At 45.4% G+C, this 21,389-nt stretch overlaps 1 long non-coding RNA gene across 1 annotated transcript in view; it reads right to left on the minus strand.

Annotated features, from left to right (window-relative positions):
* The window catches only part of LOC122651518, a 33,437-nt gene extending 12,900 nt beyond the window's left edge, over window positions 1-20,537 (minus strand). The window contains exons 1-3 of the long non-coding RNA XR_006331469.1: window positions 20,527-20,537; window positions 19,061-19,064; window positions 1,390-1,395 (exon numbers count right to left, since the gene is read on the minus strand). This is a non-coding gene — a long non-coding RNA (uncharacterized LOC122651518). The remainder of the gene's footprint in view (window positions 1-1,389; window positions 1,396-19,060; window positions 19,065-20,526) is intronic.
* Between the last annotated feature and the right edge of the window lie 852 nt (window positions 20,538-21,389).

Here is a 21,389-nt window from a genome sequence, read left to right on the forward strand (position 1 = left end):
TGATTGATAATGTTGTATCTTGATGGGTCTCGGTGCCGGTGGGTACCGGTGCCGGACCCCGAACTCTATAAACATTTATGAAGAAATTATGTTGAATGTCATGTTGAACTGTATGCGCCGTGCCGTGCTGGTAACCGGGCACTAAACCAGATGAAAAGTTGATGCGCCCGGATTACCTCTCGGGACGATAGGACTTGCATGTAGTATATTTGTGGCTAGGATTTCACACCCTTATGCTACGACCCTTACCAACAGGGGTTTAGGTGTTGGGTAATCAGTACACCGGATTCTGTGGAGGTGGGAGAGGCCAGTCATGGTAGTATTGGTTATCAGGGGTCTGCCACTGAGTGGTCTTGGAGGCTTCGATCGGCGTAGGTCCCACGTGACAATTGAGGTTTCATTGTGGCGATAAGTTAAGTGACCCACAGTGTCTCCCGAGTTGTCACAGTAGCATATGCCATTGACTTAGTTGTTTGTTAGGTGGAAAAATGGACTTAACATGTGCATGCATCATTGGACTATGTGAATTGCGTGTTTGTGCATTCCCATCCCCTCACTGGCTCAGTGGAGCTAACCCCCTCGTGCGCACATTTTTTTAGATTATGGTGCAGGTGACGGATATCTCGCGGGACTTGGAGTTCAGCCCTCGGGATACGATGAGATCGGTGAGGAGGAACCGGAGGCCGTGTTTGAGGAACATGGCGACGGGTGTCCTTGCGATGATTGTGCCTACGGGCCGTGAGGATATTCGGGACTCGATCCCTTTTGATTACTTTTGAGGCTAAGGCCTATGGTGAAATACTTACTGTAATACCATTTTTGATAGTTATTAGATGATCATTGGAAATGTAACTAATTACTGTATTTATCATCTAGCTTTGAACATCTTGTAACTATTCGATTTATACGCTTCCGCAATACTACTGATCCTTGGAATGTAATATTCCTCTTTTCTGCATTCTGATATTATATTGTGTTAATATTGGATATGACTGTGCGTTGGGACACTGTGTCAGTGATCCGGGCGGTTTAGTAGGATGACACGCGTCGTCCTAGTCACCCTTTATATGATATTATATTCCTTGTCTGGAATAGGGGCGTGACAGCGTGGTATCAGAGCGAGATGCTCTGCACCACCCACGATCTAAGCGATTTGTGATTTACTCTCCACAATAGGTTGCTAAGTTAAAAGCTTCCAACAATGCATAATTGGAATGTGTGTGAATGCTAGGGAGAAGACTAGCTTAGGGAGAAAGCCGAAGACAATAGCAAATAATAGACAACAGTGAAATGAAAGACATGTGTATATAATTATAGATATATTCCTTAATTTCAGCTGTTAATACATTTCCATAAGCCAAATGAGTGATTACAAAAATTCAGCTGAACTGGAGACTTCGAGTTCTTACAACCAAGAAAAAGAAAAAAAAAAAAAAAAAAAAAAAAAAAAAAAAAAAAAAATAAATTTGCTACATGGTAAGACAAAAAGCTAGGGGTCCATTGAGAGCATGGTGGGAATGGACAGGAGGTCTACTGCTCCATCTCATCATCACTACTAGGCTCGTCCTCTGTGCCCTCATCATGGAGGTAGGAGTGCAAGTCCTCCATCTGCTGCTCGAGGCTCTCCATGCGTCTGTCTGATGCATCGAGCCTAGTGTTCACTCCTTCAAACCCCTGAGCCATGTTGGTGCTCATCTGGCCCAGAGTTGCAAGAATCCTATCGATGTCAGACCCACTAGGAGCAAGTGCGGATGAAGAGGCCGCATGCACGGCCGGGCGAGGAGGAGGCTCCTGCACTGAGGCTCGGCCCGTGACCCTCTGCTGGGACCAATGGCTCCCCATCACTATATGCATCCATCGCAATTCGCATCCTCGCCACTGCGTTACGATCTAGAGGTGGATCTTCGGTTAAGTCTTGATCCTCCTCACTCAAGTCAACTCCAAAATGCTGGAAAATAGTGGTGAGCAACCTCCCATAGGGTAAATCTAAGTTCCTCCTGGGATTTCGCCCCGCATGATCCATGGTCCGCATGATAATGTAGGGCAGGCAGATGGGAATGCCTTTGTAGAGGTGATAGGCCACATAGCCTACGAAGATGGAAGGCATGGTGCGGTGACCTGCTATAGGCACGATGTTGTCTGCACAATCCGACTCGAGTATCCGGGAGAATTGGCAAAAGAAGTCTCGAGCACTTTCTTCTCGAATGCCCCACGTGTAAGCTCCCTGTATAACTCCCTGTATGCCTCTCTCCGAGAAAGGAGTAGGGATTCTTCCATGGTGCGTGAGGTCTTCTCTCCCGGATGGCTACATTGAGGATGCACCCAACCGTGCCCCTGTGAAGGATATGGTGACTCCTTGACATAAGAGAGGATCGGTAATCTCGCGTGCCTAGGTTCTCGGTGTGCGAGGTTGGCGTAGAAGTGACGAACGAGCTTGGGATAGAATGGCTCTGGAAGGTTGAGGAGGTTGGACCACCCCAGTGCTTCAAATCTCGGCCCTACCTTGTAGGCCTTGAGGTCTTCCAGTACCACATCTCTTCCCTCCAAGATATTCTTAAAGCGAAAGTGGTCTTGGTACATCTCCTGTTTCTCTAGGTCTTGGAACCATTGCGTATCCAAAGCAACTGGGGCAGCTTGTTCGGCCCGTGCACGCCTTGTTCTAGGAGCCATTTAGATTCCCTAACCTGCAACCAAAGAAGGCCGAGAATACAGAAATATATTAAGTTAATGCTTGGATATTAAGGCCTAAGAAGATATACAATGAAAAGAAACAAGGAATTAGAACCTAGACCTTGATGCATGGCCACTATGTAGATGCAATCATAGAGGATAAAGGTACATGGCCACATTATGCTTGGAGAAGCATTATATCATACAAGCAATTAGTTCAAACAAAATTGGACTGAATTGAAAACAAAATTATACTATGAACCCAAAGAGGAAATTTTCAGAATTTGGTTGGAAGTTGAATGATATAGTACACAATATATATACATGGCCATAGTACACCTAACACATGAAGTTTATACTAAATACCTAGTTCAAGCAATATATGGAGCTAAATTGTGGTAAATAATGCTTGAATCTCTAAAAGAAAATTCAGATGTGATTCTTGAAGTTCCAATTTGCAAGAAATAAATAAGTAATGGCTTGAGACAACCCCAAATGATATACACCAAGCCTACCTAGCAAAACCGAACTTGAATTGGGCAAAAAGACATAGAATTTCGGTTAGGGTTTGGGGATTTCTCCAAAATCCAACCCAAACCCTTGGTGATGGTGCAAGATTGGGGGAAATGCCCCAACTAGGTTGCATATGAAGGGAAACGAAGGTAGGATGGACAAAAATCCATCTAAATAGCTTGGAGAAAACAAAAAAAAACCCAAATCTGGTAACCCGAAATGGATTTTGGGGTTTCTCCATAATAGAAGTCGAAAGGAGAAAGAGATAGATCGATAGAGAGGGAAGAGGGCATACCTGAACTCGATCGGAGCTGTTGTGCGTGGATTGAGTGCCAAAAATCCACCTAGAAGGGAGAGGGAGCAAGGAACGAGTGCGGTTTTGGGTTCTCCAGAGCGTAGGGGGTGTTTGGAAAAAGAAATTTGGGTTTTGAAAGAGAGTTCGAGTGAGAAATTCTGTTTTTGGGCCATGCGGTTTTACACTCGGATGCAAGATTTTGAATCCGACTGTGAATCCGCGGATTCCCGAGACCAGCCTTTGGTCCTGTGAAGGTCGGATTTACACTCGGATGCAGCCTAGTGAAACCGCATGTAAATCCGACCCTGCCAGAAAAGGTTTTTTGGCCCTGTTTTGCTTAACCAACTTGTTTCTAATGTTTATTACCCTCATAATTGCTTCCCTTACCCCTCGTGTAACCTATGTTTACCTTTGCAAATCGATTTTTTGATTGGTTTGCTTAATATTGCAATTGTGCCTATAACTGTGGGTGTTGACTGTAACCAGGTGTGAACCATGGTTAATACACGGTCAAATGCCAACCGTTCTCCTGCTAGGGAAGAGGCCGGTGAGGCTTGAATACGGTTCTACCGGTAGCACCGCCAATTAGTAATAATGCGGATGTCGCCGCGTTGTTGAGCAATAGGTTGCAATCCATGGAACGAGAGCATAGGGAGGCGCAACAAGAGCAGCGCCAATTTATGCAAAACATGACGGCTATGTTCCAAGCCTTTGTTAGGGAAAGGCAGCCAGTGCCTCCTCCTGTGCAAGTCAATCCTCCCCCCACCTGCCCCTGTGGGTTCTGCTGTACCTAGTGTTCCTCTGGCTCAAGCCACTGCCGAAATTCCTTTGACACAAGAGGTGCCAGCACCTATTCTACCTTCCACTTCGTGGCTCCTTCGGTCCAAGCGGTGACTCCGGCTTGGGTGGATCTTGCTAGGTTATCGGAGAGATTTCGAAACATCGTCCTCCAACCTTCTACAAGATGGCCCATGATTCCTTTTTCCCGGCAACATTTATAAGGGATCTTGAGAGAATCTTTGAAGTGATACAGTGCAATGACACGGACAAGATCCGGTGTGCTACCTACCAGCTCCGGGGTGATTCTGATGCGTGGTGGCTCTCCTCTAAAGACCATTTTTGGGCAACTCACCCAGAGGCAACTTGGGCTCAATTCAAGGAAGTCTTCTTCAAAAATTTCTTCCCTCAAAACTTCCGTGATAGGAAGGAGTCTGAGTTTATGAGCTTCTTTCAAGGATCCAAATCGGTCCTTGAGTACCAGCAAGCTTTTGAGGAGCTGTTTTACTTCGCCCCGGTACACATGAAGGCCGAGAATGTGAAGGCTAGGAAGTTTGAGAAGGGGCTTAGACCTAGCATTAGTACTTCTGTGGTGCTACACAAGTACCCTACTTACGCTGAGACGGTCCAGGCCGCTAAGGTGATTGAGGACCAGCAGAGAGAGAATTACAGGGCCATTCAGGCTGGTAAAAGGCCCATGACCTCTCACGAACCTAGGGGATCCACAAAATTCCAAAGGAGAGGATCTTACACTACTACTTTTCCGGTCCAGTCCCGGAGGTCAGATGCGGTGCAAGCACCCAGGCCTACATCAACTCCTCACTATGGTTCCCAGACTCTTATATGTTACAATTGCAAGGAGTCCGGGCATATGGTTCGAGACTGTCCTCATCCGCGGATGATAGGTCCTCCAGGTGCAGCTACACAGAAGGCACCCCAAGCCAAGGCAGTTGTGCGTTCTCTTCTTCCTGCTCCGGCCCATAGATCTCAAGGTCGGGTGTATTCTGTGACAAATGAAGAGGCCCAGGCCGATCCCAGTGTTATTACAGGTAATGCACTCTACTCTTAAGATGTGCATATAATAGCTTTTGTTTCTATGATTGGTTATCTGTTGCTTGTCAGGTGTCGTTCTTGTTTGCTCTCAGCCTGCTTATGCTTTATTTGATTCGGGGGCATCACACTCTTTTGTGTCCCCTAGTTTTGCTAAGAAGATGTCCATTGAACCAAAGCTAATGGCCCAGAAACTGATAGTCAGTACACCAACGGGTAGCAAGGTTGAACTTAACTCGGTTTGTGATCCTTGCCCGGTATGTGTGGGTGGTCACGGACTCGAAGCAAGCTTAGTACTGCTGGATATGAAAGACTTTGATGTGATTTTGGGAATGGATTGGCTATCAACTCACAAAGCCAGTCTAATCTGTTCAGAGAGGAAGGTTCTATTCAAACCAGCTGAAGGTGAAGAGTTTGTGTTTATGGGTACTAAGCGGGAGAGACCCAAGAAAGTTATCATCTCTGCCCTCCAAGTACAGAAGTTGTTGGCAGAGGGATGTCAGTGTTATCTAGCATCTGTGATAGACACTGAAGCCAAAGGCAGGCCTTTGGAAGAGTTGTACGTGGTGAAAGACTTTCCAGATGTCTTTCCTGAGGATCTAACGCGGTTGCCACCAGATCGCGAGACAGAGTTCATGATAGATCTGATTCCTGGTGCAGCCCCAGTATCCAAGGCACCTTACAGGATGGCCCCAACTGAGTTAAAGGAGCTACAAGAGCAGTTGAAGGACCTGTTGAAGAAGGGTTTCATTAGACCCAGTGTATCTCCTTGGGGAGCACCTGTGTTGTTTGTGAAAAAGAAGGACGGTAGTATGCGTCTGTGCATTGACTACCGTGAGCTCAACAAATTGACAATCAAGAACCGGTATCCTTTGCCTAGGATCGATGATCTATTCGATCAACTACGGGTGCGAAGGTGTTCTCGAAAATTGATCTCCGGTCGGTACCATCGATTGAAGATCGAAATAGTGATATCGCAAGACAAGATTCAGATCTCGCTATGGTCATTATGAGTTCTTGGTCATGTCCTTCGGGCTGACCAATGCCCCGGCCGCCTTTATGGAGTTGATGAACCGGGTGTTCCACGATGTTCTAGACAAGTATGTCATTGTCTTCATTGATGACATCTTGGTCTATTCCAAGAGCGAGGAGGAGCACGCAGACCATCTTCGCCTAGTATTGCAACGCCTAAGGGAGAAACAGTTGTACGCCAAATTCAGTAAGTGTGAGTTTTGGCTACAACAGGTGGCGTTCGGGACACCTTGTTTCGGTAAGGGTATAGAGGTTGACCCGGCAAGGTGAAGTCGTGAGTTGATGGCGATACCCAAGAATGTGGCAGACATTCGTAGTTTCCTGGGACTAGCTGGCTATTACAGGAGATTTATTGAGAACTTCTCAAGGCTCTCCGCTCCTATGACACGACTGACCCGAAAGGGAGTGAAGTTCGAGTGGTCTGATAGCTGTGAAAAGAGCTTCCAAGAGCTCAAGCAGAGGCTGGTTTCCGCTCCAGTACTTACCATTCCTAATGGTACTGGAGGGATGGTAGTCTACAGTGATGCATCTAAAATGGGCTTGGGTTGTGTTCTAATGCAAGATGGGAAGGTAGTGGCCTATGCTTCTCGGCAATTGAAGGACTATGAGAAGAACTACCCGACCCATGATTTGGAGCTTGCCTTGTGGTTTTCGCTCCAAGATCCGGAGACATTATTTATATGGTGAGAAGAGCGAAATATACAAGTGATCACAAGAGCCTCAAATACTTCTTTACACAAAAGGAGCTCAATATGAGGCAGCGACGGTGGTTGGAGTTGTTGAAAGATTATGATTGTACTATCCATTACCACCGTGCAAGGCAAATGTAGTAGCGGATGCGCCGAGCCGGAAATCTCGGTCCTTGTCACTGGCATCACTAGCACCAGTGAGAAACTCATCGAGGAAGCTAGAAGGATGGACCTGGAATTCTGGTTGATGGTGTTACCTTATCTCTATCAGCTTTATCAATACAATCCACACTGGTAGGGCGAATTCAATCAGCCCAGGCTTCTGATGAGGAGATTCAAAAGGTTATTGAGGCTATCAAGGGGGACACGCATGAGGCTGGATTTTACTTTAACAGAGAGTGGTGTTCTCATGTTCGGACAACGGCTATGTGTTCCTAGTAACCCTCGGTTGAGGAAGGAAGTGTTAGCGAGGCCCATGACTCTCCTATTCTATTCATCCAGTAGTACGAAGATGTATAGAGATCGAAGGAATATTATCTGGTGGAGTGGAATGAAGAGGGATGTGGCTGAGTATGTGGCAAAATGTCTTACTTGTCGGCCGGTGAAGGCGGACAGACAACGACCTCATGGCCTCTTACATCATTGCCTGTTCGAGTGGAAGTGGGAGCATGTTACCATGGATTTTGTCACCGGGTTGCCCCGCACGCCTAGAGGTGTCGATACCATATGGGTTGTCGTTGACAGATTGACAAAGACGGCTCACTTCATCCCCATGAAGATTACCTATTCGATGGACAAGCTGGCCCGCTTGTACATTGATAATGTAGTTCGTCTGCATGGAGTTCCTGTGAGCATCATCTCCGATCGGGATCCCAGATTTACATCTAAGTTCTGGGGAGGGTTTCAGAAGGCAATGGGTACACTGTTGAGTTTTAGTACAGCCTTCCACCCTCAAACCGACGGACAGTCGGAGAGGACTATTCAGACATTAGAAGATATGCTCCGAGCTTGTGCCATTGATATGCAAGGCAGCTGGGACGAGCATCTCTCACTTATTGAGTTTGCTTACAATAACAGTTACCAGGCTACTATAGGCATGGCACCGTTTGAGGCTCAGTATGGGAAGAAGTGTCGGACACCGTTATATTGGGACGAAGTAGGTGAACGGCGTATTCTTGGACCCGAGTTGATTCAGGCAACATGCGAGAAGGTGGACTTGATTCGTGAGCGGATCAAGGCGGCTCAGTCCAGGCAGAAGGGTTATGCAGACTTGAGACGGAAGGACCTTGAGTTCACTGTTGGCGATAAAGTGTTCCTTAAGGTATCACCCTCCAAAGGGGTGATGCGTTTCAGCAAGAAGGGCAAGCTGAGTCCGAGATTTATAGGACCTTTTGAGATCCTTGCACGGATTGGACCGGTGGCATATCGGTTAGCACTCCCTCCATCTTTAGAAGGTGTGCACGACGTCTTCCACGTGTCTATGTTGAGGAAGTATGTCCATGATCCAAGCCATGTATTGACGCATGAACCACCAGAACTTGCGGCCGACATGTCCTATAAAGAGCTGCCTGAAAAGATTTTGGACAGCAAGGTTGTTCATCTTCGCAACCGGCCCATTCATTATGTGAAGATAAAATGGTGCAACCATCCGGAAGAGGAAGCTTCTTGGGAGGCAGAGGTAGAAATGCGGGCAAAATACCCTTTTCTTGCCTATTTACAAGGTACGTCAAATTTCGAGGACGAAATTTCTTATAAGGTGGGGGGGATGTTATACCCGTACCCCGGGATATAATTAAATATCATTTCTTCTCGTGACGTGTAGATACCGCTGCCATGTATGCTGGTGACCTGTTCTCCATGATGGTCAAACCTAGCTACAAAATCGTTGACCACAGCACGGGTTTGCCTGTGGAGGAAAGATTCCTCAACCGCCAGTGGGGAAAGTTCGTGGACGGCGACTTCGTCGACTACCCTCCAAGTACCAGCCCGGGAAGCGAGGAGTTCAGGAGAGAGCATCCTGGACCGTCACCTCAGCTGGATATTTCGTTCGGTGATGAGCTTAGCGTTGCCGTGGCGAAGCTGTTCGGGGTCATGGGTAATAAACCATGACAGGGGGAAAAGTAAGTTCTAGCCTCAAGTCTTATTAATTATTCTTCCCTTGGTAACCTCGAAGTGCGGGTCCGGGCTTGAACCGCTCGAGCTATTTCATGAGAGAAGGGAATAATTTAAGTTCGGGTCCCGCGTACCTTTAGGAAGTACATTGGGGACTTATACCCATCTCATATGAGCCCATCTAAGAATGGGCTTTTCCTTAATTAAGGTTGTGGGCAGGCCCATTTAACCTATTGGCCCAATGATGGGTTATTCCATCCACTTACCCACATAGGACTAATGGGTTGACCCATTAGGCCTCATGACCCATTTGACTAAGGGTACCCATAGACCCATTTATTATAAAGAGAGGAGGAGGGGGAGAGAACATTACTTCTTCTTCAACATCCTCTTCTACCCTAAATCGTGGAGGAGAGAAAGAGGAGAGAAAGAGGAGAGAAAGAGAAGGAGGAAGGAGAGAGAGGCTTGGAGGAAGGTGGAAACCCCATCTCTTGGGCAGAAATCGTGGAGCTCTCATCTTGGGGGTAGGTAAGCTTCTTCCTTCTTCTATTTTGGATTTCAAAAAAGGGGTTGGGTAATGGGAGAGATTGACCTAGATCTCTCTTGGAACCTAGGGAGTAGATGGAGCTTTAAAGCCAAGCTATGGTGGAGTTAGTTCACTCCATTATGAGCTCTAATGTGAGGGTTCTCATTGCCATTTGGGGGATTTAAGGTTGGACCCTAAGGAGCTTAGGATAGAGTTTTCTAGAAGTCCTTGTGCCTTAAAAACCACTTGAAATGGGGTCCTTGGAGGGGAATCCTTCGGATTTTGGACCTGAAGGTGTGAGGGTTACATGTGATTTCGCACTGCAAGAAACCCCTCGAAACTACCTTCCCGAGAAGGATTACTGTGAAGGTCGGATTTACACTCGGATTCAGTTTTCGAAACCACATCTCGCATCCGACCTTGGCAAAAATTGTCCCGAGCCCCTGTGAAGCTCGGATTTACACTTGGATTCAGTTTTCTCGAAACCACATCCGCATCCGACCTTGACTAAAACTGTCCCGGTTTCCTAGGATTTACATGTGGTTGCGGAATTTGGGCATGAAACCACTCCCGCAACCACTTCTCTCGAAACCCTATACTTAAGTGTTTATGGGAGATCTTTTGGGGATCCGTTCCTTTCGCTCGTTTAACCTTATTCCACTCTTTGTATAGGTTAAAATATTCACTTTTGTGGCTTATTGCTTGATCGAGGCGACAACTGATAAACTGGGTGCTTGGCATATACGTTGTGAGTGGGTTTGGTTGTTTGGGCTTGTTATTACTATTGCACTATATATTATGTACTCATTATAATTAATAAGCATGTGTGCGCATATTGCATAATTTTATATCTATGTGTTATAATGTTGATTGATAATGTTGTATCTTGATGGGTCTCGGTGCCGGTGGGTACCGGTGCCGGAACCCCGAACTCTATAAACATTTATGAAGAAATTATGTTGAATGTCATGTTGAACTGTATGCGCCGTGCCGTGCTGGTAACCGGGCACTAAACCAGATGAAAAGTTGATGCGCCCGGATTACCTCTCGGGACGATAGGACTTGCATGTAGTATATTTGTGGCTAGGATTTCACACCCTTATGCTACGACCCTTACCAACAGGGGTTTAGGTGTTGGGTAATCGACACCGGATTCTGTGGAGGTGGGAGAGGCCAGTCATGGTAGTATTGGTTATCAGGGGTCTGCCACTGAGTGGTCTTGGAGGCTTCGATCGGCGTAGGTCCCACGTGACAATTGAGGTTTCATTGTGGCGATAAGTTAAGTGACCCACAGTGTCTCCCGAGTTGTCACAGTAGCATATGCCATTGACTTAGTTGTTTGTTAGGTGGAAAAATGGACTTAACATGTGCATGCATCATTGGACTATGTGAATTGCGTGTTTGTGCATTCCCATCCCCTCACGGCTCAGTGGAGCTAACCCCCTCGTGCGCACATTTTTTTAGATTATGGTGCAGGTGACGGATATCTCGCGGGACTTGGAGTTCAGCCCTCGGGATACGATGAGATCGGTGAGGAGGAACCGGAGGCCGTGTTTGAGGAACATGGCGACGGGTGTCCTTGCGATGATTGTGCCTACGGGCCGTGAGGATATTCGGGACTCGATCCCTTTTGATTACTTTTGAGGCTAAGGCCTATGGTGAAATACTTACTGTAATACCATTTTTGATAGTTATTAGATGATCATTGGAAATGTAACTAATTACTGTATTTATCATCTAGCTTTGAACATCTTGTAACTATTCGATTTATACGCTTCCGCAATACTACTGATCCTTGGAATGTAATATTCCTCTTTTCTGCATTCTGATATTATATTGTGTTAATATTGGATATGACTGTGCGTTGGGACACTGTGTCAGTGATCCGGGCGGTTTAGTAGGATGACACGCGTCGTCCTAGTCACCCTTTATATGATATTATATTCCTTGTCTGGAATAGGGGCGTGACACATTACGCCTCGATGGTCTACGGACCTTGGTGGCATTGAGCCTTGGTGGTCTAAGGACCCTGGTGGCATTGAGCCTTGGTGGTCTACGGACCTTGGTGTAGTGGAAGCGATCCGATTGATGGGTAGGAGTAGACAAATGTATCCCAATATAAAATTTCAAATTATCCTTGAAAACCTGTAATTGTAATGTGACTCACTGTGTACTATGGCTGACAGCCGACTATGCTACTACTATTGCTGCTCCTCTTACTGGTAGTACTTCTTCAGGGACTCTAAGTTCCAGGTACAGTCTACCTTCTTGCCCCTCGGAGTTTTCAAGCGGTATGTCCCCGGACGTATCTGCTTGGAAACTATGTACTTACCTTCCTTCCGTGGTTGCGATGCACTTGCCTTCCTTAGGACTAGGTCCCCTTGGTGTAACAGTCTTTCTCTTACTCTGGCATTGTAGTACTTGGCAATGCTTTGCTAGTATGCTACGTTCTTTAGGAGTGCTTTCTCACGAACCTCATCCAGGAAGTTCAGGTTTGCTCGGAGTCTGTCATCATAGGTGCGCTCATTGAATTGCAGTACCCTGTGGGACATGGCGAGGACCTCTACTAGTGTCAGTGCCTCTGTACCGTACGCTAGGCGGAATGGGCTTTCTCCTATGGGTGTCCTTACTATGGTTCGGTATGCCCATAAGACACTTGGTACTTCCTAGACCTACTTCCCTTTGGCTCCTTCTAGCCTTTTCTTGATTCCATCTAGCAACGTTCTGTTCGTCACCTCCATCTCACCATTGGTCTGTGGGTAGGCTATCGATACAAGCCGATAGTCAATGTTGTAGCTCTGGCAGAATGCTCTAAATTTGGGGTTGTTGAACTGTTTCCCATTGTCTGAGACTAGTATCCTCGGTGCCCCAAACCTGTAGATGACATTGTCTCGAACAAACTTCTCCATTTCATTTTCTGTTATTTTGGCCAATGGCTTCGCCTCAACCCATTTGGTGAAGTAGTCTATGATGACCACCAAGTACTTGCGATTCCCTGATGCTGCGGTGAAGTCGCCTAAGATGTCCAGCCCCCACATGGCAAAGGGAATGGGGTTGAGGATTGATGTCAGTTTGGTGGCGGGTAGATGGGGTACTAGGACGAACAACTGACATTGCTCACACTTCTTGGCATACTGTATTGCTTCCTCTTGCATTCATGGCCAGTAGAGCCCCTGGCGGAGGACTTTGTAGGCTAGGGCTCGTCCCCTCATGTGGCTTATGTAAATCTCCTCATGGACCTCTGTCAGGGCATACTTGGCTCCCTTGGGTCCCAAGCACCAGAGTAGTGGTGCTGTGACCCCCCTCTTGTATAGTACTCCGTCCAGAATGGTGTACTTTGCAGCTCTCATCCTTATCTTCCTTGCCTCGACCTTGTCTTCTGGTAAGACATCGTTCTGTAGGTAGTTTGAGTATAGGGTCCATCCAGCTAGGCCCTTCCTCAATCTCATTAACCTGTTTCTCCTGCCTCATGTAAGATCTCAACGTAGACTGCACTGGCCAAGTTTCGGAGTTCGTCATTGGCTAGCCTTGATAGGGCATCGGCGGTGGCATTCTCGAACCATCTCAAACTTCATGAACCCCTCGATCAAAGCTCGAGCGCATGCTAGGTATGACGTCATTCGCTTGTCCTTTACCTCATACTCTCCATTCACCTGGTTCACTACAAGCTAGGAGTCACTCCGAATGGATAGGTGTGTTACTTGGATGGCCTTGGCTACTCGGAGTCCAGCTAGTAGTGCTTCGTACTCTGCTTCATTATTGGATGCTTAGAAGGTGAATCGGAGAGCATACTGGATTCGAAATCCCTCGAGGCTGGTGAGTATGAAGCCAGCCCCACTTCCTGCTGCATTGCTCGAGCCATCCATGAACATTCCCCACGATCCTGGATCCTGCTCCTCCGGTTCTTTTGCTTCTGGTTCGACCTCAAATAGGGTGCATTCGGCGACGAAGCCAGCCAAAGCTTGGCCTTTGATGGCCGTCCGTGGTTGGAATCTAATGTCATGCTCACTCAAATAGGGTGCATGAGGATCTGGTTGTATCCAGAGTAGGCGTCCATGAAGCTCAACTTCTCATGGCCGACAATTGCATCGATCAATAGGTCAATCCTGGGAAGTGGGTACTCATCCTTCAGGCATGCCTTATTCAAATCAGTGTAGTCGACGCACATTCTCCACTTCCCATTAGGCTTGGGTACCATAACTACATTGGTGAGCCAGGTAGGGAACTTCTCTTCTCTGATGAACCCCGATCAGCTAAACTTCTCGACCTCTGCTTTGATAGCTGGTTGTCGGTCGAGGGCAAAGTTGCACCGCTTCTGCTGAATGGGCTTCCTGGTTGGATCGACATGTAGTCGGTGCTCTACTATGGACCGTGGTATGCTTGGCATGTCAGGGGTCGACCATACGAAGACATCCATGTTTGCCTGGAGTAGACGTCCAAGCTCATCCTTCTGCTCGTTGCTCAACAATGAGCCAACCTGTACGACCTTAGAGGGGTCATCCTTGCTAAGTAGTCATGGGACGAGGTCCTCCACTGGCCTTCCTCTTCTCTCTATCAGTTCATCTCTTTGGTCGCTGATCAAGTTCTCTATGCAGAGTGCCATCCCATGGGTGTTACCATTATTTTTCTTGACGAAGGTCACGTAGCACTCCCTTGCTTTCTTCTGGTCTCCCCGGACTTCGCCTACTCCATTGTCAGTGCGAAACTTCATCTTTAGGTGTAGTGGAGATACAACACCTCTAAGGGCTATCAGAGATGGTCGCCTTAAGAGGCCGTTGAATGACACCACGGACCTGACGACCATGAAGTTTACCATGATGATCACCTATTGAGGATGCTCTCCAAAGGTGATGGGTAGCTCTATGGTGCCTCTGATGGAGGCGGTGGCGCCCAAGAATCCATGGAGGTAGGTTGGCTCTGTCTTGAGTTAATCGTCTCCAAACCCGAACTGTCGGTAGGCTTCCAGGGAGAGTACATCTACTGATGCTCCTGTATCTATCAACACCCTGTGTACAGGTTAGTTAGCTACCTCCACCTGTACCACCAGGGCATCCTCATGTGGGAAGTTTAGTCCTTCCAAGTCTTCATCCGAGAAGGAGATCACTGTCTTGGACTTGGCTACCTTGCTTGGCCTCTCCGCTACTCCCACGAACCTGGCATGGGCTTTGGCCTTCCTAGTGGACTCTTACCCCGGTCCTCCAAGTATGATGAGGATGGGGGCTCCCTTGGTGCCACTAGGCTCAGCGGCATCCCTCCGTTCCTCTGGGCGATCTTTCTCTCGGTCTGTCCTTCTTTCTTCCCTTCTAGGTTCTTCTCTTTCTCAGTCATGACCTCTATCTCTTTGGCCCGAATGGCCGCCACGCCTTCCTTTTATGTATTTGTTCAAGCTTCCTGCTCTCACAAGGTTTTCTATCTCCCTCTTCAGTTGGTAGCAATCCTCTGTGTCATGCCCATTGTCCTTGTGGAAGAAACAGTACTTGTTAGGGTTCCTCTTCTCAGGTCCTGCTAGCATAGGTCATGGCCATCGGATTAGGTCACGGTCTTGGATCTGTATAAGGATTTGGGACCTAGTAGTGTTTAGGGGTGTGAACTCTGGACTGCTTGCTCGTTCACTCCTCTATGGGTGACAATCTCCCATTCCCGTGGTGCAGTCGCCCTTGTCTTCCTGACGCTCAGTCCTCGACCTCTTACTTTCTTTGCGATCGTTCGTCGCCAACCTCTTGTTGTCCTGGGGCTTGGCTTCAATCGCCTTCTTCTATTCTTGTACTATCTCTGCCATGTTGGCAAATTGGTTGCATCGTTCTAGGAGTTCTTTCATGGTCTTGGTTTCATAACTTGCTAGGTCCTTGATCAGTTCCATGTCTCGGATACCACCAGCCAAGGCAGCATGTTGGGTCTAGTAATCTAGGTCTCTGACTTCTAAGGACTCCTTGGTGAACCTGGTGACATATTCTCTGAGGGACTCCCCAGGGTTTTGGATCATGTTCAGTAGATTGACCGTGGTCTTCTTTTGCTTGATGCTGGTCTGGAAGCGGATAACAAATTGCTCGCATAGCTCTGCGAACGAACCTATCAACCTCGATCGTAGTCTGGAGAACCATGAGGTCGCCACACCCTTGAGGGATGCAGGGAATGCTCGACAAGAGACCACATCCGACCCACCATATAGGGTCATCATCCCATTGAAGTAGTTGATATGATCATTGGGGTCCGTGGTTCCACTGTAGAGTTCAAAGGTGGGTAACCTGAACCTGGATGGGAGTGTGGCTAACATGATCTCCTCTGAAATGGATGCTGTCCAGGGATCGAGTGTGTCTCACCCTTGGTCTGCTTCTTCAGTCCTTCCAACTTCTCGTCCAACTCCCAGAGTCTCTTATCTAGCTCCTCATCTCATGATGGTCGCTCACGCCTGGCTGGTCCCTTACTGTGGCCTCGTTCTCTTCCTCTCCTTGAAGTCCCCTCCCGCCTTGAATATTGGCAGGACGGTGAAGGGTCACGTCGTGATAAGCCTTGATGTGAACGTGAGGGGCCATCATCCCCATCGGAGTGGCTCCTCCTTGGTACATAACTCCCCCCTAACGGACCTTGGAATATTGATCTCCTGATCGAGCCCACTAGACTTGGTGCCACAATTCGGTGTGAAGGTGTTCTCCCATGATCTGACCGCATTGGGAGGTCTGCTGTCCTCCTTGGAGGTTGGGATGGCTCTCCCTGCTGTCCAGTGTGCCTCTCGGACCTGTCACCCCTGGGAGGTAACCTCCCGGGGTTCTCCTCCCATCTACGATGGTGGTTCACCGCTCTCTGCCTTAGGTACTCGCAGAAGAGTCGTTGGTCGTCGAGGATATGATGTTGCAGGTCATTGATCTAACCCACAGTTGCTGGTGCATTGGGGTCAGGTACTACCTTTACCACTACTTCGTTGTTGGGTTCGACCTCTATAACTTGATCGTCGGCTGGGATCTCCCTGTCCAGGGAGACATGGTCTGTGGCTCTACGACTTGAACTCTCTGGAGGAGGTGATCCATTCCCCTCCCTCACAGCATTGTTGGTGGAGGGAGCATCCTTCTTGCCTCGCAGTGCCATGGTTGAACAGATATGAAAACTTTCTAGTAGAGGTAATGACTAGCGTCGTTCCCACAGACGGTGCCAATCTATTGCGTCAAGAAATCGTTAGGCGGTCCTTCGAGTGTCGTAACCTGCGAAAGGACCAAGGGGTGACAAAGGAGAACTGGTGTGGTTTCGGCCTAGGACTCTCCGATGCCTAAGTTAGATCTCTCTGAGCAAACAGATGAATAGTAGAATTCAATACGAGTTAGGATGTCCCCTGATAGGGTTGAGTACCTTTCCTTCTATAATGGAGTGTGGCGGTGTAGAGAGTCCTAGTCGATGTACTTAGTTAGTAAATACAAGTATAATATGCGTACCCAAATTTTTAAACGTATAATACTCCCATCTCCGTATTTTCCCATATTTTTATTAAAAAAATACATTTTTAATCGATCTAGTATTATACTCGTATAATATGCATATTTTACGTTTTTTTTTTAAAAAAAAATACCCAAAAGATTAGAATTTAGGGAAACGATTTCACTTTCCCTTTCGCCCCTTTCGATTTGCGTTGAACATCCAACCGTAGCAGGCAACAGTAGCCGCCCTCCATCTCCAATCATCCTCCCCATCTCCGTTCAACAAAGCGGCACTTAAGTCTTGTACTCTCCTCTTGTTTCTCTGGTCTTTGAACTTTGATGGTGGTAGTGAAGCAAATGAATCTGGTGTGATATTGGCGAGAACGGCTCAATCTCTATTCTATTTTAGTCTTGTTTTTCTGTCTCTTGTAGCTAATGTGTACAGTGGAGATCCATATATGGAACTCTCCCTCTTGTCTTGTATTGGTTAATTAGTGGGAACTCATCCCCCTTCACAAGAACACATCTGGTTAAAAATATATGGTTATCTCATTGTAGATAGAAAGAAATGTAATGTTGGAAGAATGATTTAATGATAAGGTAATCAACTTGCTCATCTCATTTTCAGACAATCTACATTCATTTCTTGTAGATTATTGATATTTTGGTATGTTAAATGATAATCTTAGAGATGTTATATAGCATATTATATTATTGTGTTTATTTTAGTTCATAAAATCATGATATTATTTTGTTTATTAGGTGGTGAATGCATGTTATATAATGAATATATGTTCGTTTTTTTAAAAGTATTATTGCCGTCTATGCCGTATTATACCCGTATTAAATGCGTACCATATTATTACCGTATGCATTTTATGAAGCCGGATTTTTTAAAAGTATTATTACTGTCTAGTCCGTTTAATTGTCGTACGTATCCGTTCCCGTTCAATTGCTGTTCCCGAACTTACTAACTAAGCGATGTAGAGTGGCCTTTGTAGTTGATAGAGTCCCTGGGTAGCAGGGTTGTTCTTTGGTTGGTTGTCTTCCTCTAGGAGGTAGTGTCCCAGTAGAGTTGATGTTCTTAGTGGATAGACCCTTCTACATGGTAGATAAGGTCCCTGGTGTTTGAGTCCATCAGGACTACGTGACTGGCCGGGGAGTGTGGTCATTCGGAGCAGCTCCCTCGAAGAGTGGTCATTCGGAGCAACGTCCGCGGAGTGTGGTCATTCGGAGCAGCGCCCACTGAGTGTGGTCATTCAGATCAGCGCCCGCGGAGTGTGGTCATTCACTGGTCCTGTCATGGTCCACCTCCTTGGGTCAGGACACATGGCGGCCTCTGATTGGTTGGTGTGAATTTGGGTTTATCAATTACCATCTCAACTTAATCACCTTCGATCCAAAAGCTCTCCCTCTTCTTCTATCTCCTCTGTTGAAAATTTCCTTTTCTCTTTTTCATTCTCTTGTTTATTTTGGAGATTTTTTTTTCTCACACGCACTTTCCCTCATTGCTCTCCCTCTCCCACATTCTATATTAGGGAAAGTCAGATATGTTAGAATTTTCAATTAAGTAGGCTTAATTAATTACAGAGTTAGTAGTTTGGTGGGACTAGTCTATATACATTAACAGGTTTGATCCTTCACTCTTAGAGATAAGTCAATCCTATTCATTGTGGAAGCTAGTGACTTTAGGTTGGGACAGTATTACAAATATTATGGTCTTGGGTCCCTACAACCTATGTTCAATGTTCCTCTCTTCTCCCACAAAAAATAGCAACAAGAAAATGCCTTACAAATGATGCACATCAAGCGTGGGTTCAACATACAACCCTATGTCTAGCATAGATATATTGATATAAACAATGTTCTAAAATAAATACAAAGAGAAACCATACAAACACTAGTCTGTATAAAGCTTCAATACTCTAAGATGTCCTTGAGACTCACCATTGCTCATTGGAATCTTCAACTTCTCCTTTGTCTAAGGAACTTGACTATTCAGGTGCACATTGGAATTTAGGGACCATCTAAACTCACTTCTTCTTCGGCACTTTGTTCAAGGGTTGCCGCATTGTATATTTCCCTAATAGAGATGAGTATAAAAATACAAACGTGGACACTTAATTGTGTTGAACTTTGATCCATTGAAATTCCTGATTCGATTTACCAACATTGTATACCGAGGCACTTACTATTGCGTTTACATTTTCATGCAATCATGGTGTTCCAATGGTTGATGTCTACTAACAGAACTAACTACACACCGGACATTTCTTGTATACGTGTATGCATGAATGGGGTTAATCCTCAATAAGATTTCCGCACCCCAAAAGGGTGAAAATCCAAGTATATGAGTTGTCAAACTATGATTGATTAGGATCTGGGGCTTCAGTAATATTATTTTTAATATTATTATTTGAAAGGATTTTCAAATATTTTCATTAGTCATTGGTCCTAACACTCGTGGTTTAATTAACAATGCACTTGCTTTGTTGGTGGATTATTTTATTCCATACTTGTGAGCGTGCATTATGGATGTTATAAGTGCATGGGTAAAGTGTAATGAAATTATCTACTAAAGGGGATTTCATATTACACCATTGGTAGGATTGTCCTTTTTGTGCAATTAAGGATAACTTAATGGTTGTCTTTTAAGATCACACCACATGATTCGATTTCGTTAGTCTATTTGAAATCTTCAAATTAGGGTTTTTCTATAAAAGAGAAGTCTTAGCCCATTTAGTTGCACAACATTACTTTGTTTTTAGGGTAAACTACATGTCACCCCTGGTTTTCAAACAAAACTCAAATCACCCCCTGTATTAGACCCCAATATAACAAATTAGTCCCTATCGTTAGTTTTATGTAGGGATGTAAACGGATCGGATTCGGCTCGGATAGTGCTATATCAAAATCCGCATCCGATTAGCTTTCAGACGGATGCAGATAGTGCTAAACGGATACGGACACAAATACGAATTGGATATTGTATCCTTTTATATGTAAATATAGCTTTTCGGATAGCTATAGCCTATCCGCATCCGTTTAGCTTTCGGACGGATTCGGATACTGCTAAACAGATACAAACACAGATACGAAAACGGATTTCGGCTATTCATTTACACCCCTAGTTTTATGTTGATGTCAGCCAGTTAAATAAATTTAAATGGGTAAATTACACATCACCCCTAGTTTTCAAATGAAACTCAGATCACCTCTTGGTTTTAAAAAAAACTCAAATCACCCCCTGGTTTAGACCCCAATATGACAAATTAGTCCCTACCATTAGTTTTATGTTGTTAAGTGATGATGTCAACTAGTTAAATAAATTTAAATCCCTAAACTACCCTTGACCAATGTTGAAGATGAAGGAAGAGTAGTATTGTAAATTTAATTCTAATGTTTAGTACAAGGGTAAAATAGTCCTTTCACACCAATAACTAACAGTACACTAACATCGTTACTGTAGAGGGGTTTATTTGAGTTTTTTAAAAAACCAGGGGGTGATCTGAGTTTTGTTTGAAAACCAGGGGGTGATGTGTAATTTAACCCTAATTACACGTCACCCCCTGCTTTTCAAACGAAACTCAGATCACCCCTAGTTTTTGAAAAAACTCAAATCACCCCCTCTACAGTAACTGTGTTACTCTGTTGTTAGTTATTGGCATGAAAGGACTATTTTACCCTTGTACTAAAACATTAGAATTAAAGTTACAATACTATCCTTCCTTCATCTTCAACATTGGTCAAGGGTAGTTTAGGGATTTAAATTTATTTAACTGGCTGACATCATCACTTAGCAGCATAAAACTAACAGTAGAGACTAATTTGGCATATTGGGGTCTAAACCAGGGGGTGACTTGAGTTTTTTCAAAAACCAGGGGGTGATCTGAGTTTCATTTGAAAACCAAGGGGTGATGTGTAATTTACCCTTATGCTTATATAGATTAATTGATTAAGCATAAAAATCATTAGTTATTTGATTAACTAATTTAACCTTTTCATACGAAGACTGGTTGAGTGGGTTTTTGAGCTCTGATGAGCGAATTCCTTTTTTTTTTTTTTTTTTCTCCATATTTTAATATCTTGGGTATCTTGTGATTTTTCACAGGGAATACATATGTCTTGCATTGGTGTTAATTTGTCAAGGTGTTAATGCATGAACTGGAACATGGTTTGTTTTATATTTCAGTTCATCTAAGACTCGAAGACATATTCATTTCTTGTTCACAATTATGGACAAATTTGGGCACTCTGTTCTAAGATTGTCGTATTGTATATTTTTCCAATGAGAATTGGATGGAAATATTAATTCAGAC

The sequence above is a fragment of the Telopea speciosissima genome, chromosome 2, assembly GCF_018873765.1.
Source record: "Telopea speciosissima isolate NSW1024214 ecotype Mountain lineage chromosome 2, Tspe_v1, whole genome shotgun sequence".
Lineage (NCBI taxonomy): Eukaryota > Viridiplantae > Streptophyta > Magnoliopsida > Proteales > Proteaceae > Telopea > Telopea speciosissima.